Genomic DNA, 22,704 nt, shown 5'->3' on the forward strand with positions numbered 1-22,704 from the left:
TTGATTGAGGAGTTGACGGCAAGGCTGGCACCACACCTGCAACCGCTGCACAGGTATCCTACGGCACTGACACCCAAGCTGAAGATAATGGCAGCCCTACATTTGCTTGCCACGGGTACCTTTCAATATACCATAGCTCATGTTGGTGGCATGTCCCAGAGCATGTTCAGCCGTGTGCTGCATGATTTTTTAGAGGCCATGTTGCTTCACCTGGATGAGTTCATCCATTTCCCAACTCCTGAACAGTTGACCGGTGTCAAGCGTGGATTCTATGCCCTGGGAGGGATGCCCCATGTCATTGGGTCCATAGATGGGACACATGTGGCTTTGGTACCACCACAGGCACAGGAGGTAGCGTACAGGAATCGCAAGCACTACCACTCCATCAATGCCCTTGTGGTGTGTCTGTCCAACATGGTGATTTCACATGTCTGTGCTCGTTTTCCAGGATCAGCACACGATGCCTACATCATGAGGCGTAGCAGGGTGCCTGAAATGATGACGCAGCTGAGCAACGAACGAGCATGTGTTGTTGGTGGGTACACTCTGTCTGTCCTGTATTTTGCGTAGACTTCCAGCCCGACCGCTTCTCCTGTCCTACTTATGTCCATGTGGCTTCCATGTAGGGGACGCTGGCTATCCCAACATGCCATGGCTGATCACACCTCTCCGCAACCCCAGCACGCCGGCCCAGCTCCGCTACAACACCGCCCATGGCCGGACAAGGCGAGTGATAGAGAGGACATTTGGCCTCCTGAAGAGCCGATTCAGGTGCCTACACAAGACCGGCGGCGCCCTCCCATATGCCCCGGCGAAGGTCTGCAAAATCTTCATGGACTGCTGCATGCTACACAACATGGCAGTTGAGAAAGCTATGCCACTCATCCTGGATCAAGATGATCAGGACCATCCACCCGTGGAGGACGAAGGGCTTGGCAATGGGGCTAGTGATGTGGAGGATGTGGTTCCGCAAGAGGACATCCAGAGTCGGCTCATACGCGACTTCTTTGCTTAGTGGTGAGTACCAGTGTCTGAGTGTGCACGCATTGGTCCCCGTGTGGCATGTGTTGCGATGTGTGTGTCCATCTGCATGTATGCCACGTGAGTCATAGGTGTGTGTGGATGTGTCACTCGAGTGATGGTGCCAGTGATGAGTGTATTTCCACAGTCATAATTGTGACCTAGCATGTTGTAATCCTTACATGTGTCGAGTACATGCACATGCAAGTGGATGTGCTTTTTGTGGCTGACTTCTTGTGTGTCTCTCATCCCCAGGTACTTGCGCATGCCGTCTGCTGGTTGCATTGTTGTGGCACTGCTATTCCTCATGGACACGTCATTGTGTGCTGACTCAGCGTTACACGCACGGACAAGTTTGGAAGTCTCCTTAGGGTAAGGGATGCATCAGGGGTGTATTGGGTGTGGCAGTTGTTTACGATGTGTGCACACTGCCCCTGTCGATGTTTGGTTCCTCTGCAGACATGTCGCATCACCATGGGACACATGACATGTAGCTGGATACACCTGAATAGATGGTCAGACTTGTTGACAGTCATCTGTAATGGGATAGTGGATTGTGATGATGGCCTCAATGTGTGTAACACTGCCCTCGGACACATATGGTTTGCATTGGCTTGACATGGTGTGGGACTTCCACATCAGAGGATCAATGGTGTATGGCAGGCTCTCCGTGAGCAGCAGGGGGTGTTTAGCTGTTACCCGACACTTGTGTGCCAGTTCCATGGATATCAAGCATTTGTGGTGCAGAAGGGGGGTGCCAGTGTTGGACCCACATGTTACTCCACATGACCTGTGTATGTGTACTCCGAGTTGCCTCTGCATTCCGGAATACATGACTAATAAAGGTGTCCCTATGCCTCCAAGGTGCCTCTTCTCAGTCAATGCTGGTGTGTTGCCACGGTGCATACGGCATGTCTGGCATGGTTTTCAGTGATAGTGGTGTGTCTATGTGTAGAGTAGCAAGATGCAAGCTGTTTGTCTGGGATTAGACTCTGTATTGTGCATGATGTCCATGACTGTGTGGGTATTGTGACATGTGCCATCCCCATGCACCCAACGTTGGCCAGGCCACCATTCTCTGCATCCACCTGACTCAAGCTTGCAGGACATGGTTCTGCCACCTGTCTACACATACCTGGGTGCCCCCCAGGACACTCCACATGATCCCTGACCTCTGCGCATGACTGTTGCTGTACTCAATATGTCTGTCGGCACGGTTGTGCGGCCACCCCCTCAGCTGGTTGGGCCCATCACGGGTGTGTATGGTGCTCCATGTCTGTCTTGCCTAATACATTGTGACCCATGTGTGTCCTGTGCCAGACTCAGGCCCCAGGGTATGGATGGTTGAAGTCATATGAGAACTCAGGCATGGTTAGACTTTACAAGACACATGTAAGGTAATAATGCAAAATGTAGGCATCATCTCTTGATCGTATAAGTTTTTATTTGTGTTGGGGTACGTGTTGGGGGGGGGTATGACAAGAGGGGCTTTCCGGGTGTGTGGAATCCAAAGTTCACTGGGGGAGTTGGTGTCCTTGCCATTGGAAATCATCAGAGTCCATGCCACAGTCTTTGTCAACATTGGTCAGACAGTGACCAGCAAATCCATGTGGCAGAGAATGTCATTTGCTGATGCGCTGCTGTTGGTCCAGTGGGCCAGGTGCCAGGCCAGGTGTCCTGGGAGATGGTGCTGTTGCGCCGACCCTCACGGTCTTTTCCGTGGACGACCCGCCCTCCTGCGGGAACCCTCAGAAGCAGGCCGTGACGATGTTTGGGATGCTCCGTCGGATGTATCCTCCTCCTCCTGATCCCTCCCTGTGGGTGGTAATGTTCTTCGCCTGGTGGCACAGGGAGGGTTGCCCATGTTGTCGGCTATCCGACGGAGTGAACGGTTAATTCCCGTGAGCACCGTCACGAGCTCAGCCTGTCTGTCCTCCATCCGTCCTTGGTGTCGCAGTTGACAGGCATGTTGCTCCGCATGTTGCTGGGCCTGCTGGGTCTTGATCTCCTCGAGGGTCCCCTTCATCTCGTTGAGGGTGGACACAACCTGGCTCATGCCTGTGGTATCCTGCCGGTATGTGTCCAGGATGTTTCTTACATGGGAATATACCGGTTCCGCAGCCAACTGGTCAGGCTCGCGCCTCCGCCGTCCTCCACTCCCACCACTCCTGCCCACTTGCACCTGGCCTGCCCTTGTGGGCACATCGGGTCTCCGGGACCCCTGAGGGGTGGCATTTGCGTTGTCGCCTGCCTCCTCCTGGGTGCCCGGTACACCGTGTTCCTCCTGGTCAGCCTGGCTGCGTTGTGGTGGTGGGGCAGGGATCCTGGGTGTCTCCTGGGATGTGGCAGGAGTGGGGGTGGTGGTTGGCCCAGTTGTACCTGACGCAGGTGCTGCAGGTGGTTGGACACCAGAGGGGCCAGGTTGGTCGGGGTCGTCCACAGAGTGGTGAGAGTCGTCGCTGCCGGTGGGATCGTCCTCCCGCAGAGCCAGGTCCTGTGAGTCTTCCCCCCCAGTGTTGGGGGGTGATCCACGACATTGACCTGTGTGTGAGAGAGACTATGTTATTTTTGTTCCATGCAACATCCATGTTTCATTCGTTTCAAAGTTGGCACATTTCCTCAGGGTATTTGGATATGTCTTGCATTCCACTCACAGTGCACTTGTGCATGGGTATGTCCCTTGGCCACAGCTTTTGAGACTTTACCTATGTGTGACACAGTCTTACTTGCTGCGTCAATTGTGACTGCAGTCAGCAGTGGAGTGAGCAGGTGTGGCGAGCCATGCATTGGCGCCTTCCGTGTTGCACTGTATGTGGGCACATGGAGTTGTTCCACACACTTACATAATGCAGGTAGCTGGTGTTGTGCTCGTGCACAGGTTGAGACATGGCCCAGTGTTTTGCCATGGAGAAGAGAGGGGGATTCAGGCACTGGCCACCCTTGTCTACATGCACGCAGTCCACCTGCTGACGAGCAGACATTCCCACACCACCCAAGGCTGAATTGGTCTCCCTGTGTATCCCTTTCTCACTCCCTCTCTGTCCCCCTCTCCCTCCCTCCCTGTGTCAGCCTCCTCCCTCTGTCCGTCTCCCTGTGTCTCCCTCCCTCTCTCTCCCCCTCTCCCTCCCTCTGTGTGTCACCCTCTGTCACCTCAGCCCAGCTTCCTAGGCACATACTTTTTGCAGATCTTTGAATGGCCCTTGGCTTGTTCATGTGAGTTTGTTTCTGATCTCCAGGCACCCATTGGGTGTAGTGTCTGTGTCTGCGCTGCTGCTGTGGTGGTGTGTGCTGCCACTCTTTCACAGTGTTGGCTGTTCATTGGCTTCTGTCATGTGCAAACAGTGCCTTCACCCCCACGTCTTCATGCAAGGCGTCCGCCATTTGCAGGCAAGTCTTTCCTGTGTGGGGACACACTGTTTGTCTGGCTGTGACCTAGGCCATATGGGCAGAGGGCATTGTTGTCTGCTTCTGTGTTGCACTATGTGATTTTTGAGGCCCACACTCCCGCCATCCGGGTTACCGTGTCTTGTGTTGGTGTTTTCTGTGGCCTGTGACTTGGCATTGTCCAGCTGGGTGCATGGGGCATGGTGGCGCTAGTGGCATGTGCGTGTTTATGGAGTGTGGTTGAGTCATGCGATAGCTTTGGGGTGGTTGCGTGCTTGATTGTGAGTTTGGTTGTGGATGACGTTCCCCCCATGTGAGGTGAGTTGTTTGTGTACTCACCAGGCTCTCGGAGTCCGTCTACTCCCTCCACTGCCACCACCGGCAGTATGGCCATCAACTTCTCCTCCCAGGGATGGTATTGTACGCGTCTGCGGGCCGGCCCTCCTCCAGTGATGTTGGCCTGGTTGTGGTCGTCGGTCATTTTGCGGCGGACCGTCCTCCGCAGATCGTACCACCTGGCTTGGCATTCATGCCTGGTCCTTCTGGTGGACGCAACAGCATTCACAGCATCGACAATCGTCTGCCACATGGCTGTTTTTTCGGAAATGCTGGTCTGTCTGACCAATGTTCCAAAGAGGTGTGGCTCGACTCTGAGGATTTCGTCGACAAGGACCTCCAACTCTTGGCTAGTGAACTTTGGATTCTTGTTAGTGGGCATGGTGAGGGGTGTGGGTGTGGATGGTTGTGGGGGTGTGGGTGTGGATGGTTGTGGGTGTGTGGGTGTGGTTGTGCAGGTGTGTGAATGTGATGAGGGGGTGTTTGTGAAGGTGGTTGTGTGAAGGTGTGCAGGTGTAAGGTGTAGTGGAGGTTGTAGTATGGTGCAGTTGTTTCTCTGTGTGGTCTGGCAGAAGTGGGTCTGTTGCAAAGGATCATGGTTTGTGTGTGCTGGGCCTTTTTATTGGTCCATTGGTGGGTGTGGCTGTGTTTGAACTTTGGGTGGGTGTGTTATAAGGATTGGTTGTGTTTTGGGCCTCTGTTTGGGGGTTTGGCAGTTGCAGGTCAGTGAATAGGTTGTATTTGTGCTTGTTGGACATGTTTTGTGGCTTTGTGCGATTCGAATGGAGTCTTCTTGAGTTGTTTTGCTTTGTCCTGGTTGTGTACGTGTGTTTTTAGCGTCTGTACGGTGCGTACATCGGCCATTTTGTTGTACAGTGCTGTCCTTGTCTCTGGCTTGGTACGACTCGTACATGCGCGATGTTGGGTGAGGGTGCTGGTGTTGGGGCCTGGGGTGCGCTCCGTACTTAGACTGTTGGGGTAGGGGTACGCTCCATACATACGCGGGTGTGGGTACGGTCCGTACATACACGGTTGGGGTGGGGGTACGCTCCATACATACGCGGGTGGGGGTACTGTCCGTACATACACTGTTGGGGTGGGGGTACGCTCCATACATACGCGGGTGTGGGTACGGTACGTACATACACTGTTGGGGTGGGGGTACGCTCCATACATACGCGGGTGTGGGTACGGTCCGTACATACACTGTTGGGGTGGGGGTACGCTCCATACATATGCGGGTGAGGGTACGGGCCGTACATACACTGTTGGGGTGGGGGTACGCTCCATACATACGCGGGTGGGGATACGGGCCGTACGTACACGGGTGTATATACAAGGGTGGGTGTACGGTCCATATGTACGGGGATGTACATGCACGGGTGGGGGTTCAGCGAGTACATACGAGGGCTGGGGGGGTGGTTGGGCGCGTACATACGGGGGCTGGGGGGGTGTTGGGCGCGTATGCGGGCATATGTCTCCATGGTTGCTATAGGAGTTCGGTGCGGACAGTGTTTTTTGCATCCGGTTGTAACATCGGACGCACGGGATGGATCGTACTTGCGCGGTCGGACTTCACTTTTCACATTTGTACGGTAAATCGTCCGGGGACGTGTCGGACACATTTTCCGACCCGAGGACGTGTGGGGAATTATTCCCAATGCGATTCGTATGGACTTTTTCCCATGCGAATTGTACTTGGCAGTTTGTACAGCACTTGTACGATTCGTACGGTAAAAAGACCGGATACGAGTCGTACGGGGAATTTTTTTCCAGGATCCTAATCGGCACCTAAATGGAGAATCAAAAACTAATAACGCATTTGAAGGATGGCATAACGCCTTCCTGCAACAACAGGCAGAACAAAACCAACACTAGAAAGATTTATATCATGCCTACAAAAAGAACAGAGTTATCAAGAGTTCCGAATGGAACAATCCATAACTCAGCTAACTCCAAAAACCTCAAAACAAACTAAACAAATGAATAAATATCTAGAGCAACAAGTAAAATTGTACCCTACTACCAAAGGCCTAGAATACCTAAACATCATAGCTAAAACACTTCTTTAAAAGACCAATACAAATAAATGACTAATTACTCATTTTCAATCATATCAAACACATAAAATATATTTATCTTATCACAAAAATAATTACTGTGTGTAACATATTTATACACATTGTCAAAAATATATTAACCTCTTCTACGCCCATGACGAGATAGTCTCGTCATGGAGCGCGGTTGCGCTGTGCCCATGACGAGACTATCTCGTCATGGACCCCGCCCGCTAATACAATGCCCGGCACAGGAGGGGGAAAGGGCGGGGCACTGAAGGGGTTAACACACATTAATAATATTTGTAATAAAATAAAAATAAACAATAATATTAAACAATACCCAGCCACAAGAAATAATAATAAATTAACTTACCAAGTTTCTTCCAAACTCTGAAAAATCAATTTCCTGCTTACACAATCCAAACATAAAAAAAAAGGTTCCCCAAAAAAAATAAAAAAATACAACTGTCGATTAAATCCATAATCCATGCACCAAATATCCATCGGAAAACCATGAAAAACCCGAAAATAGATAAAAATAGTAAAAAACGCTCCAGGAAAACCGAAAAATTTAAAGAAGTGTAAAAAACATATTGTTCAATAAAACGAACACACACTTCTTTAAAAAAAAAACGACTCCATCCGAAACAAAGAACCTAAAAAAGAAAGTATAAAAACAAAGCAACACACATTCACACCCACATAAAACAACACATAAACACTTACTAACAATAGTACTAGATTTGAAAGAGTTCTAAATATACATTAAACACCTTAAACCTAACTCTCGAAACATGCCTACACAACGTTAAAAACACGTAAAAACACAACACGCAACTCTAACACATAACATTTCCAAATATAACTAATATATATACACTAAACAGTATCTAACTAGTTTCAAAATAAAGTTTTAAACCATCTAAAACATATAAAACAAACCTTACCTTTCACGACGCGAAGTAACTCCCAACCGCGAGCTTCCCTTCAACCCAAATGACCCAAAACAACATTACCGGGTTACAAAATAGAGCACCCAAAACATAATAAAACATTTAACTATACAAAAAAAACCTCATTAAATAAGGTAAAATGTAAATTCACACACAAAGTTTTTTCTATTATTTAGCTAAAATACACCTCTTTTTTTCATGTACCTAAAAATTGTCAAAATTTTTTCCTCATGTGTAAAATTATAAAAATAAATATTACAAAATATAAAATATTTATTATTATAATTTCTAAAAAGAAAATACAACAAAACAATGTATGAAAAATTGTTACAAATATTTTGCATGAATGATAAAATGTGATTTATGTTAAAAATGTGTTTGTTTTGAAAACATTGTAAAAAAAATTATATTAATATTTTACATATTAATATTAATAAAAAACTTATAACATGTTTGTACTACAAATATTAAAATGTTAAAAATGTTTATATATGAAAATATTTGCCAAAAGTTTTGTATAAATATTTACAAAACCTATTGCTATGTTGAATTTAATTTAAAACGCAAAATTCTACTACATTATAAATAATTTAAATGTACTAATAAATTGTACAAAATATAGTAAATGTACATAACATTCTTTCTGACCTATATTCAATATGTTTGAATTGAATTACAATGTAAATAATGATATTTCTGAATGATCCTACTCAAATGAATAAACAATAAAAAACTTACAAAAACTACAATAAAAACCATGTTCTTGTCTTATTAATTGTGGTTCTCTGATTATTTATATTTACCTTCTATTATCAATACTTAACATATATAAAAAATTGTTTTTACAAAAATAAAAATAAATACATACTATAAAATTACAGAATACCATTACCCATTATTCCAATACAAAGGTGCCGATCACGATCCGGTAAAAACCGGGTACGAACCGTCGGACGGAGCATAATCTCCGTCCGACGCGTACCCGGTCGTCAATTCATACAAACAAGGAATTACGATTCGCACGGGTACACCATCACCGTACGATTCGTAAAAAAGCCCGACCGAACAAAAAAACCCTACCAATGCCATCCGGGAAAGCGCCGACCTGACGTCGGGACGCTCGCAGCCAGCCATTCACGACCCAGGAATTACGATTCGCACCGACGTCATCCCGCACGGTGAATATTTTCCGGCACCCAAAAACTGCCGGGAAATCAGGACGACGCGAACAAGGACCACCAGTACGCGACGGACAGACAGGACGACGCGAACAAGGAGGACCAGTACGCGACGGACACACAGGACGACGCGACCAAGGAGGACCCGTACGCGACAGGACGACGCGATCAAGGAGGACCCGTACGCGACAGGACGACGCGATCAAGGAGTACCAGTACGCGACGGACAGACATGGACCCGAACCTACGAGTCATCCCTGCCCTCATAGCAGTCCACCTCCTCTACAGGTTACGACGCAGACGCCGCAGAAGGTCAGAATAACTAAGGGAGGGGGGAAAGTGGGGTGGGGTGGGGGTGGCAGGACCAGGGCAGGCCACAAAACAACCACATAAGTCACACACCACACATGGCCTGGACATACCTGACTCCCATGCCCTGGTCACCACGAGGGGGTGGGGGCGTGTCCTGATAAGCCAGCGACCGCCACAACGGAAGTCCACCACCACGCGAACCGGCAACACAACCAGACAGGTACGTCCCGTACCCACGCCTGAAGAGCGTGGGTACGAGTCGTACCACGCCCACACACGTCACCCCAACAATGGCGGGACGGATCGCACCCACGTGGCAAAGGCCTGGGTACGGGCCGCACAAGCATCACATAGCGTGGGGACGTATATGTACGGACCCTACCCCCACCCCGTATGCAAGGAGCGTACCCCCCACCCCAACAGTGAAAGTACGACCCGTACCCCCACCCGCGTATGCATGGAGCGTACCCCCACCCCAACAGTGTAAGTACGACCCGTACCCTCACCCGCGTATGCAAGGAGCGTACCCCCCACCCCAACAGTGTAAGTACGACCCGTACCCTCACCCGCGTATGCAAGGAGCGTACCCCACACCCCAACAGTGTAAGTACGACCCGTACCCTCACCCGCGTATGCATGGAGCGTACCCCCACCACACCAGTGTAAGTAGACTGGGGTGGGGGTAGGACTGGAACGTACTGGGGTGTCCATAGACGGTGGTACGACACGTACTGGGGTGGGGGTACACGGTGGTACGACACGTACTGGGGTGGGGGCACGACTGGAACGTACTGGGGTGTACATAGACGGTGGTACGACACGTACTGGGGTGGGGGTACACGGGGGTACGACACGTACTGGGGTGGGGGTACGACTGGAACGTACTGGGGTGTACATAGACGGTGGGACGACACGTACTGGGGTGTGGGTACACGGGGGTATGACACGTACAGGTGTGGGGGTAGGACTCGGACGTACTGGGGTGTACCTAGACGTGTGGGGGTGTACATACACGGGGGTACGTGTCGGACGTACGGGGGCTGGGGGGAGTGTTGGGCGCGTATGGGGGCACATGTCTCCATGGTTGCTGTAGGAGTTCGGTACGGACGGTGTTTTTTCCATACGGTTGTGAGTTCGGACGCACGGGATGGATCGTGATTCCTCGGTCGGACTTGACTTTTCACGTTTGTACGGTAAATCGTCCGAGGACGTATCGGACACATTTTCCGACCCGAGGACGTGTGGGGAAATGTTCCCAATGCGGTTCGTATGGACTTTTTACCATGCGAATCGTGATTGCCAGTTCGTACGGCACTTGTACAATTCGTAGGGTAAAAAGACCGGATACGAGTCGCACGGGGGAATTTTTTACCGGATCGTGATCGGCACCAAAATATTCATATTTTTTTCCTACTAATAACATTAAATATATCACATTAAAACTTTAAGTGTATTTATTATCCAAAACTATAAATATTTAATTAAGTAGTACAAATCCAATATATACTAATAAAATACAATTAATTTACACTTAAATATTTTTTTACTATTGCTATATCAATTTAATTTAATTTCATGAAATACCAGACAGTAAACCTCAAAATCTACTATAACCACTGCACTTAACAATAATTACAGTAGATGTTCAAAAGTAAAAATAACTAATTCTACACTTCCAATGCCATTTAAATTAATTAAATCAATAATAAAAAATATACACAATTTACATACTATTATCACTACAAACTATAACAAAATATGATAAATACTTAAAACACTAAACATAAACTATTACCTATTTCCACTCTAATCTACAAGAAATTGTAGTAGATAGATGCTGGATAGTAAACATGAATAATTTCCTATTCCCACTCCACTGTACAATAGGATGCAGTAGCTGCTGGTCAGTAAACATAAACAATTTACTATTCCCACTCCAGTCTATAATAAATTAGAGTAGGTGCTGGACAGTGACCATAAATAATTTACTATTCCCACTCCACTCTATAATAAATTAAAGTAGGTGCTGGACAGTGACCATAAATAATTTACTATTCCCACTTCAGTCTATAATAAATTAGAGTAGGTGCTGGACAGTGACCATAAATAATTTACTATTCCCACTCCAGTCTAAAATAAATTAGAGTAGGTGCTGGACAGTGACCATAAATATTTTACTATTCCCACTCCAGTCTATAATAAATTAGAGTAGGTGCTGGACAGTGACCATAAATAATTTACTATTGCCACTCCACTCTCTAATAAATTAGAGTAGGTGCTGGACAGTGACCATAAATAATTTACTATTCCCACTCCAGTCTATAATAAATTAAAGTAGATGCTGGACAGTGACCATAAATAATTTACTATTCCCACTCCAGTGTATAATAAACTAGAGTAGGTGCTGGACAGTGACCATAAATAATTTACTATTCCCACTCCAGTCTATAATAAATTAGAGTAGGTGCTGGACAGTGACCATAAATATTTTACTATTCCCACTCCAGTCTATAATAAATTAGAGTAGGTGCTGGACAGTGACCATAAATAATTTACTATTCCCACTCCAGTCTATAATAAATTAGAGTAGGTGCTGGACAGTGAGCATAAATATTTTACTATTCCGACTCCAATTTATAATAAATTAGAGTAGATGCTGGACAGTGACCATAAATAATTTACTATTCCCACTCCCATCTATAATAAATTAAAGTAGGTGCTGGACAGTGACCATACATAATTTACTATTCCCACTCCAGTCTATAATAAATTAGAGTAGGTGCTGGACAGTGACCATAAATAATTTACTATTCCCACTCCAGTCTATAATAAATTAGAGTAGGTGCTGGACAGTGACCATAAATATTTTACTATTCCCACTCCAGTCTATAATAAATTAGAGTAGGTGCTGGACAGTGACCATAAGTAATTTACTATTCCCACTCCAGTCTATAATAAATTAGAGTAGGTGCTGGACACTGACCATAAATAATTTACTATTCCCACTCCAGTCTATAATAAATTAGAGTAGGTGCTGGACACTGACCATAAATTATTTACTATTCCCACTCCAGTCTATAATACATTATAGTAGGTGCTGGACAGTGACCATAAATAATTAACTATTCCCACTCCAGTCTATAATAAATTAGAGTAGGTGCTGGACAGTGAGCATAAATATTTTACTATTCCCACTCCAATCTATAATAAATTAGAGTACGTGCTGGACAGTGACCATAAATATTGTACTATTCCCACTCCAGTCTATAATAAATTACAGTAGGTGCTGGACAGTTACCATAACTAACTTACTATTCCCACTCCAATCTATAAAAGTTTAGAATAGGTGCTGGACATTAAAAAAATTTATTTTACAATTCCCATACTATTCTATAATAAATTACAGTAGATGCTGAACAGCAACCATAAATTATTTCCTATTCCCACTCCTAAATGTATTTCTAAACCTTTCATTTTAATAATTGTAGTATTTTGTTTAAATTAATTGCTTTTTTTGATTAAATGTTCTTATTATTTAATTTTAAAAAATAACTTTACAAACACTACCCATCCTTAACCCTATAAACCCACCATCACACTTCTAAAATAAAATATTATAATCAATTTTTAATATTGAATTTGAAATGTTAAAAAATGTTTAGAAATTTTTCAATTTATGTTAGATTTTTTGTAAAAATTACTAATTTCAAAACATTACCCACCCTTATCCCCTATAAATCCAAAATCCCTCTTATTAAATTAATTATCTTCTTAAAAATTTTAAATTTTAATAGAAAGAACAATTATAAATGTAATTTTTTTTTAATAAATATTAAATTTTATATATATTTCTAAAACACTCCCCACCCTTATCCCCTATAAACCCAAAATCCCACTTATTAAAATAATTTTATTATTAAAAATTTAAATTTTTAATTGCATACCAAATTTTAAATTTCAATTTTTTTATAAAATATAAAATGTTATATATATTTCTAAAATACTCCCCACCCTTATCCCCTATGAACCCAAAATCCCACTTATTAAATTTATTTTATTATTAAAATGTAAATATAGCAATTTTGTTCACAAATTAAATTCGAATTGTACAAATATTTCTTAAAATATTTCATTTAAAATATATATTTTTAAAACACTCCCCACCCTTATCCCCTATAAACCCACCATCCCGCTCCTAAAATGATATATCAAAATTAAAAATATAATATTAATATAAACAAAATTATTATTTTTAATACACTTAAATAAACATTTTCTAACACTTATAAACAATAAATTTTAACAAACAACAAAATCACAGAATACTATCCTTTTTCGATATTTTCACAACACGATATTATGACTTTCGATATACTATACCTCGATATTTTACTACACATAACAATATCGACATTTTTTACATCGATATAAAAAACAGAGATATTTTATTCCATCGATATTTTTACTTCGATATTTCTGTATATCGATATTACATTTCCGATATTTTGTCTACTCACCATTTAGGATGTCCCCGGATTTATTATGTGCGAAGTGCTGAAAGAGATGGTCCTTATCCCACGATAAACCACAGCACCCGTTATCTACATGATCACAAATATTAGTTAAAATCGCCCCCCATAAGATGCACACTTCTCTAGGCGATGCAGCCTGAATGTTCTGTACAGTGGTGTTGATAGATCTCACTACCTCCTCGAATCTACTGGTAGGAATGTTGTTGTAAAAGTTAACCACCAGCAGACAGTGTCCTGTCTATGTGAAGCGACATGACCTGATAGTAAACGTTGCTGCCAGTTAGAGCACATTTTTGCAAATTCAGGAGGTTCGACACATAAAGACATAAACCCCCCTTGGCTCTCCCATAAGATGATGGAATAGCATGGGTATGAAAAGTTCTAAAGCCATTTATATGTATAGGTTCGCAAATCCAGGTCTCTTGGACAGCTAATACATCAAATTATTTAACAAAATCAATCCAGGTATGATCTATCACCTTTGCATTAAGCCCGGCCACATTTCAAAATCATAGCTTATGACAATTACTCCTGTCATCTCTCTCTGAGATAATAGGCGCTCCAGCAGTAGGCTGTGGGGACTGTTCATGCGATGAATTAACAAATATTTCTCTGTTGGTGGGACTAAAAGTTCCCACTCCCTCCAAAACATCCTATTACCATGAATCAGTCCAATGCTAGCCCTATTTAAATCTTCTATGTTGTTAACGAACTGGAGTTCAGGAGACCTTTCAGGGCTAAAACTAATGGGAGTAGGCAGAGAGGCATGGTTCCGAGGGATATGTGTGGTTAGTCAATCTACCTCTTCTAAATTATGAAGAGCCTCAAATCTATTATAAACCTGAACGTTATACTGTTGTTTGTGGTTTGCTGGATAGGGGGCTGAATGTACCATTGGATGGAAATCACATGTTGGTTGATAAAAGTAGCCCAAAGGGAGGATGTTTATACTGGCTTGTGATATGGCCTGCTCGCCACCTCTAGACAGAATCATTTGCACAAACCGAGGATTGGCGAATGTTAAAACCACACAGTCACCTCTTAACCTTTTTTGTCCACGCCCAACCCAGCTTATCCTTCTCATCATCTTAAATTCTGCAAATAATTTCTCGGAGTGGCCTAACTTTGTACCTAGCCAGCCTAGACTTTTATTTCTCAATGACACCCAGGATTCTTCAGTCCCCTGTAAGAGTGTCAGCACATTAGCTAAAATCACAGTGTAAGGGATAGCTGTGACGGAGGAAGGTCCAGTATGCTGGCTTTATGGGGAGTTGCCTGGTTAGCCCGATTAGGATGCACTCCAGAATTACCCTTGTCAACAACTACCAGAAGTTGTGGGCCATAGCCAAATAAGACAGTAAATATGTGTCAGTATCTCTATAAATAAGTGATATGGTGTGTCTATAAATAACGGTGTGTATAACTGTATACATGAGTAAATGGATATGTGATTGATTCTTTGCATTACTGACTAGGGTGCCGATTACGATCCGGTAAAAACCGGGTACGAACCGTCGGTCGGAGCGTTTTCCCCGTCCGACTCGTACCCGGTTGTAAAACTTTACAAACATGGAATTACGATTCGCACGGAAACACCGACGGTGCGCTGGGGGTACGCACCGTACATACACGGGTGGGGGTACGACTCGAACGTACACGGGTGTACATACACAGGGGGGTACGACACGTACACGGGTGTACATACACAGGTGGGGGTACGACTCGAACGTACATGGGTGTACATACACGGGGGGTTCGACACGTACACGGGTGTACATACACGGGGGTACGACACGTACACGGGTGTACATACACGGGGGGGTTCGACACGTACACGGGTGTACATACACGGGGGGGTACGACTCGAACGTACGGGGGCTGGGGGGGTCGGCGCGTACAAACGGGGGCCGGGAGGGGGGGATTCGACTCGTACATAGGAGGGCTGGGGGGGAGTGTTGGGCGCATATGCGGGCACATGTCTCCATGGTTGCTATGGGAGTTCGGTGCGGACGGTGTTTTTTCCATACGGTTGTAACATCGGACGCACGGGATGGATCGTAATTCCGCGGTCGGACTTCACTTTTCACATTTGTACGGTATATCGTCCGTGGACGTGTCGGACACATTTTCCGACCCGAGGACGTGTGGGGAATAATTCCCAATGCGATTCGTATGGACTTTTTCCCATGCGAATCGTAATTGGCAGTTTGTGCGGCACTTGTACGATTCGGACGGTAAAAAGACCGGATACGAGTCGTACGGGGAATTTTTTTACCGGATCGTAATCGGCACCTCGGTGTGACTAACTCTATGGATGAGCGACGGAGTGTGACTGCATGTATAGATGTATGAGTGCATATTATACTACTGTATTGACGAGTAACTACATGTATAAGTGACTGGATGTGTGTGTAGACCTAGGAAACAGTGAGTGGTATGTAGTATATGGCATTGTTGTGTGTATAGTTTCAAAAATTGTAGTCTGCATTTTAGAATGGGTGTATCAAAATATTTATTAGGGCATCAGTATGTGCATCAGATTATCACGTGGATGATGTCATCAGTGATGTAATCAGTGATGTCATTTGAGATGTCATCAGTGATGTCACTGACCATGTAAAGAGTGATGTAATATGTGACATCATCAGCAGTGCATTGCGGGCGTGCGAGTTATAGTTAGCTCAACTTACTATAACAGGTGAATTTCTCTGGTTTTATATAAGTCAAATGTCCAACTAAATATAACGTCCCTGAAACCTATGGGTTTTTTAGTGAAATTCAAAGGTTTTTTAAATGCTAATTCCTAACTATAACGTCTGTAAAACCTATGGTTTTTTCAGTGATTTTCAAAGGTTTTTGAAATGTTAATTTCATATTTTAATGTTTATAAAACCTATATTTTTTCTATTTTTTGTGTGTAATATTTTGGAACTCTATTATACTTCTTTTATTTTAACTTTAAAAATTAAGTAATGTTTTATATCTTCCATAAAAAAAAAAATATATATATATTCACTGAAAAAAACATATGTTTCAGGGGCGTTATAGTTAGCTGGACATTTCCCTCGTACAAAACCCTAGAAATTCCCCCGTTTAGTTAGTTCAGCTAACTATAACTCGCGCCCCCGCAATGCACTGCTGATGATGTCACATATTACATCACTCATGACATGGTCAGTGACATCACTGATGACATCACTAATGACATCTGAAATGACATCACTGATGACATCACTGATGACGTCATCCATGTGATTAATTAGTGCATCTTCTCACACCCTTTGATATACTCAATCAAAATTTCAGACGTCCATTCTCAAAACCATAGATACTCCAATACCAATATGCCCTATGCGCACCGCTCTCGATCCCTACGCGATAGCATCCGCGCATGGTATGCGTTGGGTACGTGTTTACTGCGTGATCGCAATGCGACCGGTACGCGACTCCCAGCCTATACGCCACACGTTCGATGTACGTAACGCGACGTTTAAGCACTTCCGCGATGCGTCATGTGCGTCTATGACGCGGTAGGTGCGCGGATCCGCGAAATATTTAACATTTAAAAAAACATATATATGTATTTCATGTGAATATTAATTGAAGACAAACTCTAAACTAGTCTTAAAAGTAATATATTTTTACATCTAATCCTATATTTCTTTTTAATTCAATTTCGCGGATGCGCGCTGGGTGCGTGCTGCATAAGCGCAGGGTGCGCGGATCCCATGTGACCTGCAAAAAAAGAGATTTGATTGGTTCATTACACTTCCTGTTCTAACTATTGAAAGACCCCACCCAATTCAATCATTCTTCTTTCACCTTCTTTGGTGGAGCATCTCTTTGCAGAGAAGAAGATTTTTTAGACTAAGTTTACACTTAGCTCTAACTTTTTTCACCTAAAAATGGATTCAGAGCAGCAGGCATCACCTGCATCTCCTCATACATCTGAGGATGAGTTTTTGGAGGAGCCAGCACGAACACCACGGTGTTCTTCAGTGGTGTGGACATTTTTTACTTTTCCCGAGGGGCAAACGAAGACCAATGCCACCTTGGTCACGTGCAAGATTTGCAAAAGAGTGCTGTCTCGAGGGGATCCTAACAAGAAATACTCGTGCGGGACGGCTAGTATGATAAAGCACCTAAGGACCCTTCATCCTAACAATCTTGCACGAGAAGAATGCCGAATGATGAGAGACACTCCTGCTCCTTCCACCTCATCGCAGCCGAGCACTTCAAGAGTGCATCCGTCAGCCCAAAACTTGGACATCCGTCCTCAATTTCAATGTTTAAAAGTGCTCTACACTAAGGTGCCGATCACGATCCGGCAAAAACCGGGTACGAACCGTCGGACGGAGCATATTCTCCGTCCGACGCGTACCCGGTCGTCAAAATATACAAACATGGAATTACGATTCGCACGGGTACACCATTACCGTACGAATCGTAAAAAAGACCGACCGAACAAAAAACACCTACCAATGCGATCCGGGAAAGCGCCGACCTGACGTCGGGACGCACGCAGCCAGCCATTCACGACCCAGGAATCACGATTCGCACCGACGTCACCCCGCACGGTGAATATTTTGCGGCAGCCAAAAACTGCCGGGAAATCAGGACGACGCGAACAAGGACCACCAGTACGCGACGGACAGACGGCGACGCGAACAAGGAGGACCAGTACGTGACGGACACACAGGACGACGCCACCAAGGAGGACCCGTACGCGACAGGACGACGCGATCAAGGAGGACCCGTACGCGACAGGACGACGCGAGCAAGGAGTACCAGTACGCGACGGACAGACATGGACCCGAACCTACGAGTCATCCCTGCCCTCATAGCAGTACACCTCCTCTACAGGTTACGACGCAGACGCCGCAGAAGGTCAGAATAACTAAGGGAGGGGGGAAAGTGGGGTGGGGTGGGGGTGGCACGACCAGGGCAGGCCACAAAACAACCACATGAGTGACACACTACACATGGCCTGGACATACCTGACTCCCATGCCCTGGTCACCACGAGGGGGTGGGGGCGTGTCCTGATAAGCCAGCGACCGCCACAACGGAAGTCCGTCACCACGCGAACCGGCAACACAACCAGACAGGTACGTCCCGTACCCACGCCTGAAGAGCGTGGGTACGAGTCGGACCACGCCCACACACGTCACCCCAACAATGGCGGGACGGATCGCACCCACGTGGCAAAGGCCTGGGTACGGGCCGCACAAACATCACATAGCATGGGGACGGATATGTACGGACCCTACCCCCACCCCGTATGCAAGGAGCGTACCCCCCAGCCCAACAGTGCAAGTACGACCCGTACCCCCACCCGCGGACGTACGGAGCGTACCCCCAGCCCAACAGTGTAAGTACGACCCGTACCCCCACCCGCGGACGCACGGAGCGTACCCCCAGCCCAACAGTGTAAGTACGACCCGTACCCCCACCCGCGGACGTACGGAGCGTACCCCCAGCCCAACAGTGTAAGTACGACCCGTACCCCCACCCGCGGACGCACGGAGCGTACCCCCAGCCCAACAGTGTAAGTATGACCCGTACCCCCACCCGCGGACGTACGGAGCGTACCCCCAGCCCAACAGTGTAAGTACGACCCGTACCCCCACCCGCGGACGCACGGAGCGTACCCCCAGCCCAACAGTGTAAGTACGACCCGTACCCCCACCCGCGGACGCACGGAGCGTACCCCCAGCCCAACAGTGTAAGTACGACCCGTACCCCCACCCGCGGACGCACGGAGCGTACCCCCAGCCCAACAGTGTAAGTACGACCCGTACCCCCACCCGCGGACGTACGGAGCGTACCCCCAGCCCAACAGTGTAAGTACGACCCGTACCCCCACCCGCAGACGCACGGAGCGTACCCCCAGCCCAACAGTGTAAGTACGACCCGTACCCCCACCCGCGGACGTACGGAGCGTACCCCCAGCCCAACAGTGTAAGTACGACCCGTACCCCCACCCGCGGACGCACGGAGCGTACCCCCAGCCCAACAGTGTAAGTACGACCCGTACCCCCACCCGCGGACGCACGGAGCGTACCCCCAGCCCAACAGTGTAAGTACGACCCGTACCCCCACCCGCGGACGCACGGAGCGTACCCCCAGCCCAACAGTGTAAGTACGACCCGTACCCCCACCCGCGGACGTACGGAGCGTACCCCCAGCCCAACAGTGTAAGTACGACCCGTACCCCCACCCGCGGACGCACGGAGCGTACCCCCAGCCCAACAGTGTAAGTACGACCCGTACCCCCACCCGCGGACGTACGGAGCGTACCCCCAGCCCAACAGTGTAAGTACGACCCGTACCCCCACCCGCGGACGCACGGAGCGTACCCCCAGCCCAACAGTGTAAGTACGACCCGTACCCCCACCCGCGGACGCACGGAGCGTACCCCCAGCCCAACAGTGTAAGTACGACCCGTACCCCCACCCGCGGACGTACGGAGCGTACCCCCACCACACCAGTGTCAGTAGACTCGTACCCTCACCTCTAATGCAGTGTGCGTAACCCCACCGTGTATGTGCCAAGCGCACATATCCAGAAATCGGAGGTGTGTGTGCAGACTCCACCCAGCAGTGCCCTGAGACAGGAGGGGTGGGTGCCCATCACTCCCAGCAGTGCCCAGAGACAGGAGGGGTGTGTGCAGAGTCCTCCCAGCAGTGCCCTGAGACAGGAGGGGTGGGTGTGGAGTCCTCCCAGCAGTGCCCTGAGACAGGAGGGGTGGGTGCAGAGTCCTCCCAGCAGTGCCCTGACACAGGAGGGGTGGGTGCAGAGTCCTCCCAGCAGTGTCCAGACCCAGGAGGGGTGGGTGCAGAGTCCTCCCAGCAGTGTCCACACCCAGGAGGGGTGTAACACATGTGTGTGATGCCACAATTACCCACATCCATACTGCCTACAAGGGAACATGTCCCCATGAACTCATGTCAACTGACTCCACACACAAGTACAGTGATCACCAAGGATGCCACGATTGTTGCAGGTGGAGACATGGCCATGCATGCATGGCCAAAGTAGAAGGGCTCCGTCACACACACAGCTCATGTACACACAGCTCTGCGCTAAACATTGGGAACACCCTGCAGGGAAGAAACTGGGTACACAGAGGAAGGAATACACCCTGGGACAATTGAACCATGCAGTAACTGCTGACATGACCTAAGGAAGTTAGCCAACACCTTGTGATGGCACACAGATCCTAGGGTGGCCCCAAAGAGCAGAACACTACTACAAATCCCACACACCCAAAGCCTTAAACACCACCCAAAACAATGTAGCAGCCCCACCAACACCAATACCACCATAGCAGGAGTGTGATAATGAAAAAAAAAATAAAGCTTTAATCAGCATGAGCACAATGTCCGTGGATCAACGGCAGTTCAAAGTCAACAAAGGCCATAGGGCAGTCAATTATTCCCAGCTGCATGGGGGACACAGTGGGATGTGTGTCCCCTACCTTGCCTGCACAGTCAAATGCCATCGTCTTCCATACTGGTGAGGGCATCAGGGGGGGGGGAAGCAACAGGCACCGCAGGGACATCAGGGCAAAGGGGCGGCGTTGTGGGTGCAGGGATGGAGGACTCAACCACAGGGGGTGTGTCATGGCCAAAGGCGGAGGCCAGGATGGCACTACACACCTTAGCAAGGTCCTCCAGGGAGTCCCCTGCACCCGAAGTGACCTCAGGCCCCAAGGAGGGGGGGGGTTCAGAGGGATGGGTTGCAGCGCCACCGGGGGAGGGTGGAGACAGGGGGGGAGACTCAACCACCCTGACCGAGGACTTCCTTGACCGCTTGCGTGGTGGCGTAACTGTGGGGCTCAGGGACAGAGCGGCCATGAAGGAGTCCTTGGGGGAGATGTGGCCAGGAGAGCTGAGGGGAGGGGATTTGGAGGGAGTGGATTGTGTGGAATGCGGACTCCCACTCTGGCTGCGTGTCACACGTTTGCCCCCCGACCCAGTGGGTGTGCCTATCTCACCCTGTGTGTGCGTGTCAGGAGGAGTGCGGTGGACCTTCCCTGCTGGTGTGGTGCCTGTGTCTGTTGTGGTGGGTGCATGCCGACGTCTGGGTGTACGTGGGACAGGCATGGAAGTGGGAAGTGTGGATGGGGCAGGGGTAGGTGGGGGGAGGTCGCGCTGCAGGAGACCCACTGCTGCAGTCAGTGTGGAGTCTAGGGACCTCAGCAAGTTGCGTTGGTCAGCCTGCAAAGAATGAATGCCCTCCAAGAATGCCTCGATGTTGGTGAGGGTTTTCCCGTGGGAATGGAGGACATTCAGGATCGCAGCCTGACCAACCTGCATTTGCCGCTGGATGTCCATAGACTCAGCATTGGCGGCAGCAGTGGAGACAGGGGCAGGGGGTGCGGTGCCTGGCAGGAAGGAGACATGCGGTGACCGGGCACGCTGGGAAGGGACACGAGCAAGTGGGAGGCGGTTGGTGGGAACTGAGGGGGCGGTGGCAGGTGTTGTTCCACTGTCAGCTGCTGGTGCAGCCTCCGCCAACCCTGAGACATCCTCCTCGGACCTGTCAGCTTCGTAGTCTGATGTGCCAGTCGACAGGTCCTCGGCCACACTATCCTCCGCCTCTGTCCCACTCGATGTGCCAGCCCCGATGTCACGGCTGCCACTGGTGCTCGGTCCCTCCGCCTGGTCCGTGTCCATGTCTCCCTCTGTGTCCCCCGACGATGCTGTGGGCAGGGTGGAGAGACAGAAATTAATCAGACACCTGTACACATCTGTCACATGAGTCCAATCTACATAGTCAACATTGCATAGCCTGAAGAGGCAGATCCCTAACATCTGCAAAACAAGGTACCGATGTAGGGCATGAAACACAGTTGGTTGAGCCACCATGCCACTGAAATACCATGGAGAGCATGAGACAATAGCTGATGACAGGAAACGGAGTCT

Source organism: Triturus cristatus, unplaced genomic scaffold, assembly GCF_964204655.1.
Source record: "Triturus cristatus unplaced genomic scaffold, aTriCri1.1 SCAFFOLD_105, whole genome shotgun sequence".
Taxonomy (NCBI): domain Eukaryota; kingdom Metazoa; phylum Chordata; class Amphibia; order Caudata; family Salamandridae; genus Triturus; species Triturus cristatus.